The sequence below is a fragment of the Monodon monoceros genome, unplaced genomic scaffold (genome assembly GCF_005190385.1).
Source record: "Monodon monoceros isolate NGI ecotype Baffin Bay Population unplaced genomic scaffold, NGI_Narwhal_1 Super_Scaffold_21, whole genome shotgun sequence".
NCBI classification, from domain to species: domain Eukaryota; kingdom Metazoa; phylum Chordata; class Mammalia; order Artiodactyla; family Monodontidae; genus Monodon; species Monodon monoceros.
This window is the reverse complement of record NW_021703778.1, coordinates 104806652-104822246: the sequence shown is the minus strand read 5'-3', so window position 1 is coordinate 104822246 and position 15595 is coordinate 104806652.

Sequence of the window (15595 nt, the reverse complement as noted above, 5' to 3'; positions counted from 1 at the left end):
AGCATGTGGGATCTTCCTGGACCAGGGCTCAAGCCCATGTCCCCTGCATTGGCACGCAGATTCTTAACCACTGCACCACCAGGGAAAGCCAAATCCATAATTTTTAAATGCTGGCCTAACCAGTTTAGACTGCCACCAACAGTGCACAAAGTTCCCTTTTTTCCACATCCTTGCCAACACTTGTTTATTGTTTTTTTGATAACAGCCACTCTAACAGTTGTGATGTGATATCTCGCTGTGATTTTGATTTGCATAATTAGTGATGTTGAATACCTTTTCATGTACCTCTTGGCTACCTGTATGTCTTCTTAGGAAAACCGTCCATTCAGATACTCTGCCCACTTTTTAATCAGATTTTTAAAATATGGAGTTGTATGTGTTCTGTATATATTTTGGATATCAGCCCTTTATCAGACATATGATTTGAAAATATTTTCTCCCTTCCATAGGTTGCCTTTCATTTTGTTGGTTTCCTTTGCTATGCAGAAGATTTTTAGTTTGATGTAGGCCCACTTGTTTATTTTTGCTTTTGTTGCCTTTGCTTTCAGTTTTGAATTCAAGAAATCATCACCAAGATTAATGTCAAGGAGTTTACCACCTATGTTTTCCTCTAGGAGATTTATGGCTTCAGGTCTTATGTTCAAGTATTTAATTCATTTTGAGTTAATTTTTGTGTATGGTGTAAGATAGTGGTTCATTCTTTTGCATGTGGCTGTCCAGTTTTCTAACACCATTTATTGAAGAGACCGTTTTTTCCTCATTGTATTCTTGGCTTTTTTTAAATCATAAACTAATTGACCATATGTGCCCACTTTATTTCTGGGACCGTTATACCATTGATCTATATGTCCATGATGCCAATATTACACTATTTTAATTACAATGGCTTTGTAATGTAGTTTAAAATCAGGGAGCATGATGCCTCTGGATTTCTTCTTTCTCAAGATTGATTTGACTATTCAGGATTTTTGTGGTTCCATATAAATTTAGAATTGTTCTATTTCTGTGAAAAATACCATTGGGCTTTTGATAAGGATTGCCTTAAATCTGTATATTGCTTTGTGTAATATGAACATTTTCATAGTTTAATTTTTCTAATCTATGAGCATGGAATATTTTTCCATTTATTTGCGTCTTCAGTTTCTTTCATTAGTGTCTTAAAGTTTTCAACATATAGGTCTTTCACTTCTTTGGTTAAATTTCTAAAGATTTTATTAATGCTATTGCCAATGAGATTTTTTTCTTTATTTCTCTAATACTTCATTATTTGTGTAAAGAAATGCAGATATTTCTCTGTTGATTTTTGAATCCTGTAACTTTATTGAATTCATTTGTTATAACAATTTTTGATAGATTCTTTAGTTTTTTTAATATATAATATCATGTCAACTGAAAATAGTGACAGCTGTACTTTTTCCTTTCCAATTTGGATGTCATTTATTCTTTTTCTTGCCTAACTGATCTGGCTAGGACTTCCAATATTATGTAGAATTAAAGTGATGAGAGTAGACATCTTGTCTTGTTTCTGATTTTAGAGGGAAAACTTTCAGCTTTTCACCACTGAGTATGATGTTAGTTGTGGATTGTCATATATGGCCTTTATTTTGTTGAGGAATGTTTCCTCTATATCCACTTTGTTCAGACTTTTTATCATAAATGGATGTTGAATTTTGTCAAATGGTTTTTATGCATCTATTAAGATGATCATATGATTTTAATCCTTCATTTTGTTAATACAGTTTATCACATTGATTTGTGGATGTTGAACCATCCTTACATCCCTGAAGTAAGTCCCACTTAATCATGGTGTATAATCCTTTTAATGTATTGTTGAAATTGTTCTGTTAATGTTTCATTGAAGATCTCTGCTTCTATGTTTATCAAGGATTTTGACCTGTAATATTTTTTGTGTGGCATTTTTGTCTGGTTTTGGATTCAGGGTTATGCTGGCCTTTTAAAATGTATTTGGAAGAGTTTCCCCATTTATTCATGTTGCTGTGTGTTTCTTTTTATTTTTTAATATTCTATTTTACAAATATACTAACATGTTTATCTATTATTGTTGGACATTGGGTTGTTTTAGTTTTTCTACTGTGAATAAATCTGCTATGAGAATACTTTTACAACTCTTTTTTGTAGGCATGTATTTTTATTTCTCTTGGAAACATAACTAGGATAGAAATGTGTGGTCATATAGTAAATGCATATTTAATTTTGTATGAAATTGCAGGTCTTTTTTCTCCAAAGTCATTGTACTATTTTACCCTCCTGTCACAATCAATAATATATGAGATTATTCCATATCCTCACTAAAAATTGCTGCTGGCTTTGTGGTCTTAATTTGCATTTCTTTGATGGCTAATGGTATTTAATATCTCTCTAAATGCTTATTTGCCATTCATATACTTTTAGTTGTAAACTGTAGAAGTCATTTTACTTATTTTTAATGAGTTATTTGCTTTTCTTTATTGACTGTGGGTGTTCTTCATATATTCTAAATATAAATCCGTTGTCAGATATATATGTTGTGAATATTTTCTCCTTATATGTGGCTTGAGGGAGTGGGTGACATTCTTTTCAATAATAATGATAATAATTATAATAAGATATTTTATCATTTGGTGAGGACCTCTTATGTACCAGGTGTTTGAATAAGTACATTAGACACTATGTCATGTAATTTTCACATTGATATCAGAAAATTTCTGGGAATTTAGTTAAGAATATTATTTTTATTATTAATACAAATTTGTTTTATCTTATTTTACTTATCACTTCTATATTTTCCATAATACTTTTTATTTTAAAACCATTAAGTTTATAGATATATGTTTTTGAAAGGATAGAATCCTTTTTTTGAGAAACTTTCTCTTTTGAAATGGAAACCTCATGAAATGCTCATGCTCCTACTTTTTTTAATCTTTCTTCTCTGTGTTCTGAAATAATTATCATATAAGTCTTCAGTGTTTCCATTAAGTGTTGTTGGTAAAACTCCATTGAGTTTATTTCCTCAGCAATTAATTTTCATATCTATGATTGATTCTTTTTTCTCAGTTTTTCTACCGTAACTTCTCTTTTTATGTACATACAGTTCCCTTTTGAATCAAATTGAAAATGTTAACTTTAGGAAAGTTTTCCTTTTACACTTCTTTTGTTAAGTTTTTTCAAAAAGGGACATTTGTTATGATCTCATATATGATGCCCACCCTTTAAACTCCTGAATCAGTCTACTCCCTCTATTAGAAGAGGGTCTATAATTGCATGGAATTTGGAAGTGATGAGGATTTTGTTAAAGAATCTTAATCTTACATAGGCAAAAGGAAAAGAAGGTAATTTTCTAGTGATTGTCTATCTTTATATATTTTTAGTCTGTACTGAGTAAGGAATGCATAGAAAATACACAGTATTTTGTCTTCCAAGATTACTGTAGAACATTAAATTAAATTATGTGTATTCCCTCTTTAACTGCCTTAACAGGCAACATCCATGGAAAGGCTGAATATTTACAGTAATTAATGTCATCTATAGTATGTGAAAGATGGAAGTATCAATACTATGTACAATAGAGTTGAGAATCTATCCAAACTAATGTGCTTAGAACAACTGTTGTTCTTTTTTTAAATTTTTATTTATATTGGAGTATAGTTGATTAACAATATTGTGTTACATTCAGGTGTACAGCAAAGTGATTCAGTTATACATATATATGTATCTTTTTTTTTAGTTCTTTTCCCATTTAGGTTATTCCAAAATTTTGAGCAGAGCTCCTTATGCTATACAGTCATCCTGGTTGGTTATCTGTTTTAAATATAGCAGTGTGTATATGTCAATCCCAACCTCCTAGTCTACCCCTTACCCCCACCCTTCCCCACGTAACCATAAATGCAATCTCTACGTCTGTTTCTGTTTTGCAAATAAGTTCATTTGTATCATTTTTTTTAGATTCCACATATAAGTGAGATCATATGATATTTGTCTTTCTCTGTCTGCTTTACCTCACTTAGTATGATAATCTCCAGGTGGCATTATTTCATTCTTTTTAATAGCTGAGTAATACTCTATATATATTCTACATCTTTCTTATCCATTCATCTGTCAGTGGACATTTAGGTTGCTTCCATGTCTTTGCTATTGTAAACAGCGCTGCAATGAACAGTAGTGTGCATGTATCTATTCGAATTATGTTTTTCTCCAGATATATGCCCAGGAGTAGGATCATAGAAATTTGTAGTTTTTTAAGGAACCTCCATACTGTTCTCCATAGTGGCTGTACCAATTTACATTCCTACCAACAGTGTAGGAGGGTTCCCTTTCCTCCACACCCTCTCTAGCATTTATTGTTTGTATTTTTTGATGATGGCCATTCTGACCGATGTGAGGTGATTTGCATTTCTCTAAAGATTAGTGATGTTGAGCATCTTTTCATGTGCCTCTTGGCCATCTGTATGTCTTCTTTGAAGAAACGTCTATTTAGGTCTTCTGCCCATTTTGGGATTGTGGTGTTTGTTTGTTTGTTTGTTTGATATTGAGCCTCATGAGCTGTTTGTAACTATTGGGGATTAATCCCTTGTCAGTCGCATCATTTGCAAATATTTTCTCCCATTCTGTGGGTTGTCTTTTTGTTCTGTGGTTTCCTTTGCTGTGCAAAAACTTTTAAGTTTAATTAGGTCCCAGTTGTTTATTTTTTATTTTATTTCCAATACTCTGGGTAATGGATCAAAAAAGATATTGCTGCAGTATATGTCAAAGAGCATTCTGCCTGTGTTTTCCTCCAAGAGTTTTATAGTATCTGCTCTTACATTGAGGTCTCCATTATATAGTCTTGCCTCCTTTGTCCTAGATTAATTAACCGTAGGGGCATGGATTAATTTTGGGGCTTTCTATCCTGTTCCATGGATCTATATTTCGTTTTTGTTCCAGTACCATACTGTTTTGATGAGTGTAGCTTTGAAGTATAGTCTGAAGTCAGGGACCCTGATTACTTCAGCTCCTTTTTTTTTTTCCTCAAAATTGCTTTGGCTATTTGGGGGTCTTTTGTGTCTCCCTACAAATTAAAAAAATTTTGTTCTTGTTCTGCAAAAAATGCAATTGGTAATTTGATAGGGATTGCATTGAATATATAGAATGCCTTGGGAAGTATGGTCATTTTGAAAATATTGATTCTTCCAATCCAAGAACGTGGTATATCTTTCCATCAGTTTGTGTCATCTTCGATTTCTTTCCTCAGCATCTTATAGTTTTTGGAGTACAGGTCTTTTGCCACTTTAGGTTGGTTTATTCCTAGGTAGTTTATTCTTTTTGGTGTGATGTTAAATGGGAATGTTTCCTTAATATCTCTTTCTGGTATTTCATTGTTAGTGTATAGAAATGTAAGAGATTTCTGTGTATTAATTTTGGATACTGCGACTTTACCGAATTCATCATTGAGCTCTAGTAGTTTTCTGGTAGCACCTCTAGGATTGTCTATGTATAGTATCATGTCATCTGCAAACAGTGACAGTTTTACATGTTGTTTTCCAATTTGGACTCCTTTTATTTCTTGTCTTTTCTGATTTCCTTGACTAGGACTTCCTAAACTATGTTGAATAAAAGTGATGAGAGTGGACATCCTTGTTGTGTTCTTGATCTTAGAGGAAGTGCTTTCAGCTTTTTCACCATTGAGTATGATGTTTGCTGTGGGTTTGTCTTATATAGCCTTTATAATGTTGAGGTAGTTTCACTCTATAGCCACGTTCTGGAGAGTTTTTATCATAAATGGGTGTTGAATTTTGTCCATAGTTTTTTCTGCATCTATTGAGATGATCATATGGTTTTTATTTTTCAGTTTGTTAATGTGGTGTATCACATTGATTGATTTGCATATATTGAAGAACCCCTGCATCCCTGGATAAATCCCACTTGATCATGGTGTATGATCCTTTTAATGTATTGTTGGATTTGGTTTGCCAGCATTTTGTTGAGGAATTTTATGTCTATGTTTATCAGTGATATTGGACTGTAATTTTCTTTTTTGTGGTATCTTTGTCTGGTTTTGGTATCAAGGCTATGGTGGCTTCATAGAATGAGCTTGAGAGTGTTCCTTCCTCTGCAGTTTTTTAGAAGAGTTTCAGAAGGGTAAGTTTAACTCTTCTCTAAATGGTTGATAGAATTCACCTGTAAAGCCATCTGGTCCTGAACTTTTGTTTGTTGGAGTCTTTTAATCAAAGTTTCAATTTCAGTACTTGTGATTTGTCTGTTCATATTTTGTATTTCTTCCTGGTTCAGTCTTGGGAGATTATACCTTTCTAAGAATTTTTCGATTTCTTCTAGGTTGTCCATTTTATTGGTATATAGTTGCTTCTAGTAGTCTCTTATGATTCCTTGTATTTCTGTGGTGTCTGTTATAACTTCTCCTTTTTCATTTCTAATTTTATTGATTTGAACCCTCTCCCTTTTATCTTGATGTGTCTGGATAATGGTTTATCAGTTTTGTTTATCTTCTCAAAGAACCAACTTTTAGTTTCGTTGATCTTTGCTTTTGTTTTCTTTATTTCTATTTCATTTATATCTGCTCTGATTTTTATCATTTCTTTCCTTCTACTAACTTTGGGTTTTGTTTGTTTTTCTTTTTCTAATTGCTTTAGGTGTAAGGTTAGGTTGTTTATTTGTGATTTTTCTTGTTTCTTGAGGTAGGATTGTATTGCTATAAACTTCCCTCTTAGAACTGCTTTTTCTGCATCCCACAGGTTTTGGGTCATTATGTTTTCATCACCAGTTGTTTCTAAATATTTTTTGATTTCCTCTTTGATTTCTTCAGTGATCCATTGGTTGCTTAGTAGTGTATTCTGTAGCTCCATGTGTTTGTGTTTTTGGCCTTCTTTTTTTCTTGTAGTTGAGTTCCAATCTAATAGTGTTGTGGTCATAAAAGATGCTTGATATGATTTCAGTTTTCTTAAATTTATCGAGGATTGCTTTATGGCTCCGCATGTGAACTATCCTGGAGAATGTTCCATGTGCCTTTGAGAAGAATGTATATTCTGCTGGTTTTGGATGGAATGCTCTTTTAGTATCAGTTAAATCCATCTGTTCTAATGTGTCACTTAAGGCCTGTGTTTCCTCAATGATTTTGTCTAGATGATCTGTCCATTGATAAAAGTGGGGTGTTAAATCCCTCACTATTCTTGTGTTACTGTTGATTTCTCCTTTTATGGCTGTTAATATTTGCCTTAAATATTGAGGTGCCTCTATGTTGGGTGCATATATATTTACAGTTGTTATATCATCTTCTTGGATTGATCACCTGATCATTATGTAGTGCCCTTCTTTGTCTCTTTCTACAGTCTTGACTTTAAGGTCTATTTTTTATGATATGAGTATTGTTACTCCAGCTTTCTTTTTATTTCCATTTGCATGGAATATCTTTTTCTATCCCCTCACTTTCAGTCTGTAAGTGTCCTTAGATCTGAAGTGGGTATTTTGTAGACAGCATGTATATGGGTCCTATTTTTAATCCATTCAGCCATTCTGTGTCTTTTGGTTGGAGCATTTAATCCATTTACTTTTTTTTTCTTTTTGTGGTACGCAGGCCTCTCACTGTTGTGACCTCTCTCATTGCAGAGCCCAGGCTCCGGACACACAGGCTCAGCGGCCATGGCTCACAGGCCCAGCCGCTCCACGGCATGTGGGATCTTCCCGGACCAGGGCACAAACCCGTGTCCCCTGCATCGGCAGGCGGACTCTCAACTACTGCGCCACCAGGGAAGCCTAATCCATTTACTTTTAAGGTAACTATCAGTATGTATTGTTCTTATTGCTATTAATAGTTTTGGATTGGTTTTTGTAGGTTTCTTTCTTCTCTTCCTCTTTTGTTCTCTTCTCTTGTGATTTGATGACTAAATTTAGTGTTGTGTTTGGATTCCTTTTTTATTTTTGTGTCTGTATCGTCGATTTTCAGTTTGCGGTTGCCTTGAGGCTTTGTCATAGCAGTCTATGTATATACAAGATTGTCTTAAGTTGCTGTTCTTTTAATTTCAAATGCATTTCCTGTACCCTGCATTTGTACTCTCTTCTTCTCACGATTACTGTTTTTGGTATCATATTTGTGTGTGGATGATTGCATACCTTTATTGTATGTTTGCCTTAACCAGTGAGCTTTCCCATTCATAATTTTCGTGTTTCTAGTTGTTGCCTTTTATTTTTCCCACCTAGAGAAGTTCCTTTAGCATTTGTTGCAGAGTTGTTCTGGTGGTGCTGAATTCTCTTAGTTTTTGCTTGTCTGTAAAAGTTTTGATTTCTCCGTTGAATCTGAATGAGAGCTTTGCTGCATAAAATATTCTCATTGTAGGTTTTTCCCTTTCATCAGTTTAAATATATCTTGCTCCTCCCTTCTGGCCTGCAGAGTTTTTGCTGAGAAGTCAGCTGATAACTTTACAGGAATTCCCTTGTATGTTATTTGTTGCTTTTCCCTTGTTGCTTTTAATATTTTTCCTTTGTCTTTAATTTTTGTCAATTTGGTTACTGTGTGTCTCATTGTGTTCCTCCCTAGATCTATCCTGCCTGGGACTATCTGTGCTTTCTGGACTTGGGTGACTGTTTCCTTTTCTATGTTAGGGACATTTTCAGCTATTATCTCTTCATACATTTTCTCAGGTCCTTTCTCTCTCTCTTCTCCTTCTGGGAGCCCTGTAATGTGAATGTTGGTGCATTTAATGTTTTCCCAGTGGTCTCTTAGACTGTCCTCACTTTTTATACATTTTTTTTCTTTATTCTGTTCAGTGGAAGTGATTTCTCCACTATTCTGTATTCCAGCTCACTTATTTGTTCTTATGCCTCAGTTATTCTGCTGTTTGTTCCTTCTAGTGTATTTTTCATTTCAGTTATTGTATTCATTCATCTCTGTTTGTTGTTTAGTTCCTCTAGGTCTTTATTAAACATTTATTGTGTCTTCTTGATCTGTGCCTTCATTGTTTTTTTGAGATTTTGGATCGTCTTTACTATCATTACTCTGAATTATTTTTCAGGTAGATTGCCTATCTCCACTTCACTTAGTTGTTCTTCAGGGGCTTTATCTTGTTTCTTCATCTGGGACATATTCCTCTGCTGTTTCCTTTTGTCTAACTTTCTGCGATTGTGCTTTCCATTCTGCAGGATGCTGGGCTATAGTTCTTCTTGCTTCTGCTCTCTGCCCCCTGGTGGGTGAGGCTGTTTAAGAGGCTTGTGCTGTCTTCCTGCTGGGAGGGACTGGTGCCTGCCCTCTGGTGGGCAGGGCCATGTCAAGTGGTGTGTTTAGTGGGCAGCTCTGTGCTCAGCAAGACTTTAAGCAGCCTGTCTGCTGATGGGTGGTGCTGTTTTCCTGCCCTGTTGGTTGTTTGGCCTGAGGTTTCCCAGCACAGGAACCTACAGGCTGTTGGGTTTGGCCAGGCCTTCTTGAGAAAATGGTAACCTCGAGGAGGGGTCACACTAATGAATACTCTGCACAAATACTACTGCCATCGTCTTTGTCCCTGCAGTGAGCCATAGCTGCACCCCACCTCTGCAGGAGTCCCTCTAATACTAGCTGGTAGGTCTGGCCCAGGCTCTTATGAGGTCACTGCTTTTTTCCATGGGTGCTGATGTGCATGAGACTTTGTGTGCACCCTTCAAGAGTAGAGTTTCTATTTTCCTTAGTCCTGTGGAATTCCAGCAATCAAACTCAGCTGGCCTTCAAAGCCAGATTCTCTGGGGGCACTTCCTTCCGTTGACAGACCCCCAGGCCAGGTGGGACTCAGAACTTCCCTGTGGGAGAACTTCTGTTGTATAATTATTTTCCAGTGAGTGGGTCACCCACCCGGTGGGTTTGGATTTGATTTTATGGTGTTTGCGCCCCTTCTCCTGTCTTGATGTGGCTTCTTCTTTGTTTTTGGATGTAGGATATCTTTTTTGGTAGGTTTCAGCATATTTTTTGTTGATGGTTGTTCAGCAGTTAGCTGTTATTTTGGTATTTTCATAAGAAGAGTTGAGCTCACATCCTCCTACTCCACCATCTTGTCTCCATCCTTAGAACAACTGTTATGGATTCAGGTGCAACAGATTCCAACAGATCCAATATTTTCATCCCACTCCCTGCCTTACCTCACTATTCAGCTCCCCACACCTTGATCTCTAGGTCATGAGGTCAAACATTCTGTTAGGGAATAGCAGAAAAACACACTTTATCAATGTTAGAAAAAGATGGTCTGGGAAGACATCCCTCTGGGATGATAAGGTCCTCCTCCTAAGGCACAGGAGTTTGGAATACAACCTGATTTCAAACACCTAGATTTCAGCACTCACTCTGACTTGAGTCGGCACTTCTATCTAGGCTATACTATGAAAATCCATTAGTGGGGTCTTTGTGTTTTACCATAGTGCCAATATTCATTTTCAGGCAGGTTCCTTTTTCTACTTAGCTGATTGTTCCATCTCTCATTCTGGTTTATTTCGTATCTAATTTCTTAAAATGTCAATATTTGTATGATGTTCTCTTGATGCTTGCTGGAATATATAAGTTGTCCTGTTAAATTTATTTGATCATTTGAGATTTAAATACATAAAATCAACCATTTATTTTGAACAGAAACTACTTTAGGAAAATAGGGAATTTTATAAAATATTTGGTTTTTACAGTAATTATATATTTGAAAGATGTTTTACACTCAGAAAGTTCACCTTCTATAAACTGTCATATTTTCTCATAAAACTAGTAGTTTTTCAATGTTAGTGACTCCTTAGAAAAGGAAGGTTGTGCTTGCCTAATTTTGGTTTATAATAGTTAAATATGAGATTTGTGTAGTTTGAATACTTCAAACTTAAATGGAAATAATCTTTATAGTAATTTAGCTTTATTATTATTTGCTTTATTTATTATTACTAAGATCAGAAGGACTGAGAGAAGTGAGGTGGCAGTTGGAACCACGGAAGTGTCTCAGTCTCTGTTTTCTGGGCTTGCTGTGAGTGCTCACTAAAAGAACAGGGCTTAGCAGGATTTGTTCTTCATTCAGGATGACTCTTAGTGGAAGAATAATACTTGGGATCATAGACGTCTAGTGGGATCTAAATCTTATTAATTCCAGAGACAAGGAAAGCTGTGTCTCAAAGGACCCTGCAACCTAAACTTAACCCTCTGAGTTATGGGATGTCAGCTAATTGCTACCAGTGTGTCTGTCCTTGACTTTGCAACTGTCCTGCTTTTTCACTGAAGGATGGTTTGCACATTAACCCATTATCAGTTTTTTTAATGTAATCTTAGCTGCACCAATTGTACCAAAAATTCCTCAGAGGTTCTGACTTGTGGATGGTGCTCAGTCATAGTTTCCAGTTCTGGTACAGAGCTAGGAACTACTTGTGTATTTGGTTGCATAGGCAATAAAATATAGTGAATACTTAGCACAAATTCTAGAATTTGACCACCTACATTTGAATTCATGTTCTGCCAGTTATTTAGCCTTGTGGACTTGGGAACATTGTTAAACCTCTCTAAGGCTTTGTTTTCTATGTTTTTGAAATATAATAGAGTAAATGAATCTATTTACATATACATGGATGTGTATATCTATATCAGAGCCTAACACATCATAGCACATAGTAAATGTTATACATTTACTATTTTTATCATTCCCACTGAAATTTGAGTTAATGTGGACCTCCACACTTTCAGATCCAACATGCAAGAAGAACTTGGAATAAATACAGTACACATACACTGTCACCATCTATGCATATCATATTCAGACTACAGAAAACCAGAGACAAGGAAAATCTTGAAGGCAACCAAGGAGTAACAAAATATCTTAATTAGAGGGAAACAAGGAAGAAATGTAACAAATAGAAAACAGTTACAAGATGATAGATACCAATCTATCTTAATAAGAAATGTAAATGTGAATAATCTAAATGCAGTCATTAAAAAATAGAAATTCTAGGGCTGGATATGCAGTTTCTTGACAGAAAATTAAAAACCAGTTAAAAACTTAGATTAAAAGTAAATTCTGGGCATATACCTGGAGAAAGCCATAATTCAAAAAGATATATGCACTCCAGTGTTCATTTCAGCACTATTTACAATAGCCAGGAGATGAAACAACCTAAATGTCCATCAACAGAAGAATGGATAAAGAAGATGTGGTACACATATACAATGGGATATTACTCAGCCATAAAAAGGAATGAAATTATGCAATTTGCAGAGACGTGGATGGACCTAGAGACTGTCATAGAGTGAAGTAAGTCAGAGAAAAACAAATATCATATAGTATCACTTGTACGTGGAATCTAGAAAAATGATACAGATGAACTTATTTGTAAAGCAGAAACAGAGACACAGGTGTAGAGAATGGACGTATGGAGACTGGGGTGCAAGGTGGGGTTGGATGAATTGGGAGATTGGGATTGACATATATACACTAATGTGTATAAAATAGATAACTAATGAGAACCTGCTGTATAGCACAGGGAACTCTACTAGGTGGTGACCTAAATGGGAAGAAAATCCAAAAGAGAGGGGATAAATGTATATGCATAGCTGATTCATTTTTCTCTGCAGCAGAAACTAACAACATTGTAAAGCAACTATACTCCAATAAAAATTAGTAATAAAGAAAGTAAAGGGATTGATAAAGATACACCATGCTAATACTAATCAAAACAGGAGAATATGCTTTAGTTGTTACCTTATCCAGAACTCAACACATACCCTTCCTTCCTGCTATGTGAGGGGAAAGGCTGATGTATCTGATATAATCTTTGAAGTTATTCTCATTTTCTTTTTTAAAATAACATTATCATGATTACTCAGAGTTGGTTATCTGATCTGCTTCTGAGAAATTCCCACATTATCCTTAACTCATTTTTTCTTCAGCTTAAAATTTCTGTCTCCCTGAAGTCTGATTTAACCATGTTCCATATGCAAACTAGCTATGAGTTTTAATAACCGTGATCTCAATGAGAGTTAACAGTGTGACATGGCTTTCAAAAGACAGCTAATGCATTATACATTTTATTCAAAGAAATATAGTATTCAGAATAAAGAAGGAAATAGTTTTACTATTTTATGCGTTAATCATACATCATCTGGAATATCATTTTTGTTCTTTGCATCACTTTTAAGAGGACATTGATAATGCATAAACATGTCCTGAGATGGGTGACTGAGATTTTGAAGCCATTTCAAATAAGGAAATTTTGAGCAATTAGAAACTAAGACATTTTAGGGAAGAAGTATTAAATGGCTAAATAAAATTTGATGGACTGGCATTCTGGAAAAGCAATTATACTCAGTTGGATATAATAAGGGAGGAGACTTCATCTTAGGATAAGGAGAAACTTCCTCATAATTATAACTGCCCAACTTTAGAATGGACTGTGTTTTTAGATAATCATGAGCAACCTGTCATTGGAAGCATCCAAACAAAGAATGGATGCCAGTATGCCTGGGATGTTGCTATACTGGTCTATTTGTAGCATTGTAGAAGTTGAGTTCAATGAGCTCAAAGGTCTCTGCTAGCTCAAATGCTCTGTGGTTCTATTTTAAAAGCCTTTGAAGCTTTGCTGTTTATCAGCCAATGAAATTAGTTCTTGTTAGCCTGGAAGTATTTAAATCTTTTTTCTTTAGAGTCATTTGTGTGTGTGTGTGTGTGTGTGTGTGTGTGTGTATATACAAGACAAATTTCTCCTTTCTTCACAAGCCAAATCTTTTAAAATCCAACAGTAACCATTCAAGGTAATGTGTGAATGTGTGTGTGTATGAATGAGATATCATGATATCTTGAAGACAGTCTATGAAAGTTGTCCACCACCCAGTGATAAATGTGGTTGATAACTACATTTTTTTAATGTTCTTTGGAAAATATAAACACAGTTGAGGTTATATTATAAATGAAATTTTATATTATGTCATTCCCTTTATCAATAAAAAATCTAGGTACTGTAGCAGTGAGTTTGAGCATAACTTTTGGAAACCATAAGCTTGTTACCTGGCTCAGCCATTAGTTGAAAGAACTTGGTCAAATTACCTAACTTGTTTTTTCCTGGGATCTAAAATAAAGAAAGTAAAACTGAGATAATAGTATTGTTATTAGGATCAAATGTCATATAGTGCATATCAAACTACTATGATGTCACTCAGTATATAATAGATTCAGACTAAATAATACTTAATATAACATAAGCCCTTTCCTTATCCTATCATTTAAAATTTAATTTTAATGTCTGCATAATATTTTATTCTATAAATTAAGCATGATTTATTTCCATTTTTCTCAAACCTTTTTTTACTGGTGAATTGCACAAGGTAGAGAAGAGTAAAATAATGTTTCTCAAGAGTTTCTATTACAATAAAAAACAGCCTCTTATTGAAATTTCTCATGTTTTCTTAGTATAATATTTTCTGATGACATTTGAATTTTTACTTCATGATGCAGTGCTTGTTTTAACAGAAATATAATTTGATTTTCCCAAAACTTTTAAATTAAATTCATTTTTAAAAGATGAACCTTGTTTATTCAGTAATATTCCATGTTAATAATCTTATTTGGTAACTTGTAAAGTGTAAGTTTAAGATCTCACTAGTGTGGGTGACTTTAAGATAGTTCTTTTTATGCTAAAGTGATCCTATAGGGGTAGTATACAAAGAATATTTAATCAAGAGTGGTCATTAATTTTAACATTTTTTTAATCAGAGAAGGAGGCCTTATACATTTTTCTTTGTAAAACGTGTAATGCATTTTATAACTAGATGTTTATAAGTGAGCTCTATAGTTTTGGGACAAATCATTTTTATCATGATATATTTTTATTTAAAATACGTATGGATTAAATTTGCAAGTAATTTATTTAGAATACTTATATTTTCAGTTATGTTTTCTTTATAAAATTGTGCTATCAGGGTTTGATTCTTTACCAGGTTAACTGGGGATTTCCTATATACCACATATATCTGTATTTAATGTTTATATATCTTGGAGTTATATGTTACTTGGATTTACAATATAAACATACTCATCTCTGAAACCTTATGCAATATTATTTTATATACTAAATATTATATACTGAAACTATACTTGATACCAAATATATTGGAAGATAAATATCAAATGCACACTTTTTTTTCTATTTGTGCATGGCTGTTCATAGTTATTGTTTTTTCATGTTTTTTACTTATTTTGACAATTTTGGTAATATATACTAATTGTAGTATTCAATTTCAATGGAATTTTTATTACTATAGAGTCTTCCATAATTTCTCTGAAATTCTGTATCTATATATTTATTTTATTGATTTAATTACATAATTATATTCTTCATATTTTCCATTAACCTATTTTTCCCTTGATAATCAATTCTATTGTATTTGTTTTCTTATTTTAGGAAACTTCATTACTTCCATTTGTTCTGTTACCTCTAAAAATGTTCTCTCCATTTTTTAGTTAAAAGGACAGATTATATTTTTCTCTTGCTCTAGTAATTGAGGTCTCATATTTTTATATATATTTAAACAACCTCCAAGAAAAAGGAAAAAAAATCTCACTAGTATCCACGTAGCTATATTTCTATGGTAGCAACTTTATTCAAAGTTTGAAAGTCAATTTTTTTTTTTTTTTTT